Below are 6000 nucleotides of genomic sequence, written 5' to 3' on the forward strand. Positions count from 1 at the left end.
ATTAGAGGACCGGAATAAAATATGCAAATATGCAAAATCCGCACTCTAGTCATTAGACAACATGATTGCAATAGACTTCGTCTTAATAAGTATATAAATACTAATATAAAAAATTACAAAAGAAAAGAAAATTAAAAATACATATTAAAATATTACACATTCAACAATACAGTTTGCAAATTAAACTACATGTTTTATTACAGCGAAAGTAATTGGAAAATAGTACTCTATTTTCATTACAATACAAGTCATGTACAAAACCCCATTTTACAGATCTGTGATGCATTATGAGTAGACATTTACATTTTACAGGCCCTGACGGAAGTGTTCTTCAAATTCCGTGACACTATATATTCAATATCGTACTAATATATTATTAATGTGTTTAGCAAACTGCTTGTTTTCTAAATTACGTATAGAAGCTGGTAGCAAATTGAATAATCTCATTCGATTATGTTTAAAATTTTGTTGAGTCTTGCATAGTCTAGCGTATGGCATTTCTATATTCAGATTGTGCCTTGTATTATATTCATGTACATTAGAACGCAACCTAAAACTAGGGAGGTTTTCTTTTATGTGCATTAAACTATGATAAATATTTATAGAGGGCACTGTCATAATACGGTATTCCTTAAAGAATTCCCTACATGACTCCATATCCTGTACTCCTTTAATACAACGTATAGCCTTATTTTGCCATTTAAAGACTTCCTTTGCACCTGTAGAGTTTCCCCATAGTAAATTTCCATACAGTAAGTGTGAATGGAAAAAATGTGTACTACGCAGAGATCATCATTTCCTCACTTACAGACCTTTTTAATTTCCGCAATACATATAAGACACGGGCAAGTTTCTTACATAGTTCCTGGGTATGAACTGACCAGTTTAATTTTGTATCTAAATATATGCATTTTACTGAATCCTGATTATTTCAGATGCATGGTGGGTTATTTAAGTAGAAAAAGTGAGTTTCTGTTTTTGTCGTATTTAACACCAAGCTATTTGTTTTAAACCATAAAGAGGAAGCATTTAACATTTCTTTATTTTTGATACTAAATTTAAGAATACTATGATCATTTGTAATAATGGTAGTGTCATCAGCATAGATAACTGTTTTATACGGTAGGCAATTAGGTAGGTCATTCATATAAACTAAAAACAAAAATGAACCTAATACTGATCCTTGGGGGACACCAGACAAAACGTCTAGCTCATCAGATTTCTTATTATTAAATTTTACTATCTGTCGCCGATTAGTGAGATAAGACTTAAGAAGGGATAGTTCAATACCCTTTATTCCATAATACTGTAGTTTTTTAAGCAAGATTTCATGCGCAACTGTATCAAAGGCCTTACTTAAATCTATCAAAGTAGTACATGTATATGAGCCAGACTCGAAACCATTAATTATCTCATTTACGACCGTCTCTACTGCATTAATAGTAGATAGCCCCGATCTGAATCCAAAGTGGGCTACATTAATAAGTGAATTCTGTTCAAAATAAGGGGTCAATTGTTTTTTACACAGTACTCTATAATTTTAGAAAACACTGGAACAAGGGATATAGGCCGGTAGTTACCAGGGTTATCTCTATCACCCTTTTTGTGGATAGGGACTGTTATAGATATTTTTAGGTTATCAGGAAAAATACTTGTAGTATATTTTTCTATGGTATGGGACAGTAGTAATCTGTGGTATGGGATTTCAGTTACACAACTTTTCTATTGGTGAACCCAACTTAAGAGTTCAGTATGGGGCTTATGGCAACAGTGTTGCCGCGCGGAGCGCCTGCTGTAGTACACGCCGAAACAAAAGTTAGTGATCAACGGGGCTGTTCACTGCCAAACTTTTCCACTAGAGTCGCCAGTCCTGTTGTGTCCCTAAATAATTTCGTTCGTCATCTGGTTGCCCTAAGCTTTACATTGGAGCGCGATAGGATGGCTATTCAAACGTTATTTTCAACGAAGGTAAGAATTTCTCGTGTAAATCGATAACAAAATTGCTTAGCAAACCTTTAGGATTATGTAGCAAGTCATAAGTTTCTGAAAATTACATTCTCCTGAACCTAAGAATTAATATAAAGCGCAATGACAGGGTAGCTCAGACGGACTAAATATAGTATATTTATGCACAAAGAGCACTAAACTTGACGTTATTTTGGTCGTCCCTAGCTGCCATGGGTCTATAATAAAAAAAAGATTTTTGCACTACGCTTTTATGTTTCCTTTTGTTGCTACTTGCGAGTATGTGCAATTCAACGGCGGAAGTAGGAATCTGAGAAACTACCCAAATTACAAAGAGAAAATGTATTAAGTAGATAAGCGCATAATATTTATTATTATACACTACGCCCTATCAGATAACTTAATATTAACATATGTTTTCTTTGTATCAAGCAGACATTTCCCCCTCGTATTTTCGTCCTTTTAAAATTATAATTCCTGTAAATAGGAAAGCCCTAGAGGTTGCGAGATATGAAACAGAATGTAAGATTTTTTTGTAATAACTATTATTCTCGATAAATGTGTATGTATAAAATAGAGAACCATATTTACCAGGCTGTCCCAGAAGTTCTGCACCATACAAGGGGGAAAATGAAACACACAATATCAGAAACAAAGACAGACTTTATTCAGCAAAGTACAGACCTCCATGTTTGATGACCTTCACCCATTTCTGCGACAAAAGTCCAATCTCATGGCGATACCAGGTGACAGGTTTAGAATTGAAAAACTCGCGACAGGCAGAATTTACCTCATCATATGAATTGAACTGCCGACCACACAGGAAATGTGAGAGAGAACGAGACAAACCGTAATCCGATGATGCAACGTCCGGATTATAGGCGGGATGAGGTAACAACTCCCAACGCGTCAAGCTCAGCCAGGGTGTTGGTCACTCTTCGAGACTGATGACTCGGAGCATTGTCAATTTGCAGCAGCAACCTCTTCCTCCTCGTTTATGCCGGGTATCTCTAATTCAGAATGGCATACACCTGGCGTAATCGCTCAGAATACAGTTCACCTGTTACAGCACGACCTTCTGGAACAAAGTCATAATGGACAATCCCGTCAATATTCCACCACACACACAGCATGAGCTTTTTCATAATCTGTCCTGTTTCACATGGGCGATGGCCTCCTGTCCTCTTTCCACCCACTGTTTACGTGTATCGGGTTATTTCAGAAACACCTACTTCTCGTCTTCTGTCACAATTCTCCTCCAAAAACGAAGATGTAGCAATGCATGGCAAATTGCAACTCTGCGCTGGGCCTGCACCTCTGTCAGCTCTTACGGACTTTGTCGGGGCTGTTTATTGGTGTAATCCATGTCATGCAAGAGTCGGTTACTGTCGATTTGGATGCCCCAACCAGTCTTGCTAACACACATGTGCTGGATTGTGGTTCAACATTCACAGCATCCTGGAGAGACTCGTTAATGTCTATCGAAGAGAGTCCCATGCGGTACTTGTCCGCGAGCCGTAGATCACCTGAAGCGATTTTTTTAAAACCAATGGGAAGCTGTCGATCAATGCACCACTTCTTCGTTCTCCACATGACAAAATTCCTCCGCTGCCGCTTTTGCTGTTAGTCCTTTTTTCCATAAAAAACGTAGCACTGCACAAAGTGCAATTTGGTCCTCACAATTGCCCATCAAAAGCGTGGGGTCACAACAGGGGTGCTGGCACCTACAATAGTTTGTTTGCTTTGACCAGGAACATACAAGAATGCATGACTTGGTGGGAAGCTGTTCATTCTTGCAGCTGTTGGTCCAGAATAATGACGGTCCGTGGAGGAAGATTTGAAAATAACTGTTTCCGAATATACTTTTCACACGTCTTGCTCTCTATTTTATCACATGCGTCGGCAGTGTTTTTCTTTCCTTTATGCACAGAAAAGCAAATCGGGACTGGACCTACAGTTTAAAGTGGGATCCGAACCACTATGTGTCTCCAACGAGTAGCAAACCCGGGACCCCTTGATTACGAGGCGACGACGTTACCACTGCTCCATCGGGGAGGCCTCTTTCACATTTTTCGATGCACTGTCTCCTTTGAAACGGAACAGTGTTCATTATACCGGCCTGACTCGTCTCGTGGAAATGCTGTCTCGTCTCGAAAATATTCGTTTGTCTCGGGACACATGATCAATCTCGTCTCGTCTCGAATTTTTAAAAGCCTGTCCTCTCCTTTTTGCATATTTATTATTTTCTCTTCGCATGTTAACGACTTTTGTTTCTGACAGAATGGGGGTGGGGATGTCAAAAGTAGAAGACGATAACAGCCCATACTGAACTCTTAACTTGGGCTCCTCTATTGTTCCCGTATAATATGAATACGATACACGACAGATGACGCTAAGAAATCTTCATTTTTACACTAGTAGTTGTATTTACGGTGGGATAAACCCACGAAAGTATGAACCCCCCTCAAGCAGTTTTGCTATACTTAAAACTTGCTCAACATGAGCATATGAGCTTTTTGCTCAAGTGTGGAACTCTTGCCTAATCCAAGATTTTTGTAAAAATGCCCTCGGGAATTTTTCAGAAAGGAAGAGAATTTTTCAGAAAGGAAGAGAATTTTTCAGAAAGGAAGAGCTCCCCTCAGATTGATTTGCCTATACTTACAAAAGGCACTTCTGTGAGATTGTTGTCCATAAATTTGTTAAAAATATGCCCCTCTTGACCACACTTAAAACTAGGCCACCCACACCCACCCACACCCACATCCACCCACACCCACCCACACATATTTACTTCCGGTCCACTTCCGGTCCACTTCCGGTTTAAGTTCAATTGGACACCAGGCTCATCTTGCATATCTAGTATTAAGATAATGTAATTCTTCTAGAATTGCTCCGTGACTCTCTCATTTCTTACATCATAAACATATGATTTTTCACCTATGAGAATGACAGTACATATGGTGTCATCGGGTAATGCCTCGTGGAATTCACAGATAATTTTAATGTTTGTTCTGTCATTCACCACAACTTGTTTTCTTTTTGAAGTGTTGATGACAAACATGGGTCTCTGTGTTTTGAATTCATCTGGTGTGTAATACATGTCAGTATTGCCTGTAGTGACCCTCTTGAAAGCCGAAAATGCCTCATATAATTTGAGGAAATCATCCTTGGACATGTCTAAATTATAATTTTCTCTAGGAAAGACCTCATTTCTGCCATTTTTAAGATATATGTTTTTGATGTTGCAGCTATCAAATTTACTTGAATTTTTTTCCTGATTATTGTGTCTTCCAGTCTGAAACAGAACCACCACAAAATCAGGCATGTCGTATTGAATACTGGAGAATGAATTTGTAGCATCAAACTCATAATAAGAACCAGTGGCAACCTTCTGTACGCATTGATATGTATAAAATTGTAAAAGAACCTGTGGATTTTTTAGGATATCAGCTTTGTATTTAAGAGCATAGCTGGCCTCATATTCAACAACAGGGATTCTTAACTCCATAGTCTGAATAATGCACTTGCCCTCATCAGGTAGGGTATTAGGCAGAGCTTCTCCTGTAGGGTTTATTGCACTGTACCTCATCAAAGCATTATTATCATTAGCAGCTCTTCTAAATGTAATTCTTAACCCACCCTTCCACATAATTTCTTTGTAATCTGAGAAGAATCCTGGCAACAGGCGCATGGGGAACAGCACTGTGTGGCTCTTGGATAATATTTTATCACCAGCTTCAAATCCGCCTATTTTGTAGTATGAAGCCTCGGTTTTGGATAATTTTAGTGTGGCCAAAGCTGTGGAGGTAATGCCGGGATAATCTATTCTGTTTATAACAACACCATGCTTTCTGATCTCAATTTCAGAGAATAGATGCGGCACAAAATTGTCCACCAATCTTATATTTGAATTTGCCGGATAATCTGTTCCATCCAGCTTTACAACATCAAATTTGATGTATAGATCTGCTCTGTGGGGGTGTATAAAGCCGTCCCCTACATCAAGATCAACCTCGATTTCTGTGTTGGGTTGAT

Source organism: Lepisma saccharinum, chromosome 10, assembly GCF_977018435.1.
Source record: "Lepisma saccharinum chromosome 10, izLepSacc3.1, whole genome shotgun sequence".
Classification (NCBI taxonomy): domain Eukaryota; kingdom Metazoa; phylum Arthropoda; class Insecta; order Zygentoma; family Lepismatidae; genus Lepisma; species Lepisma saccharinum.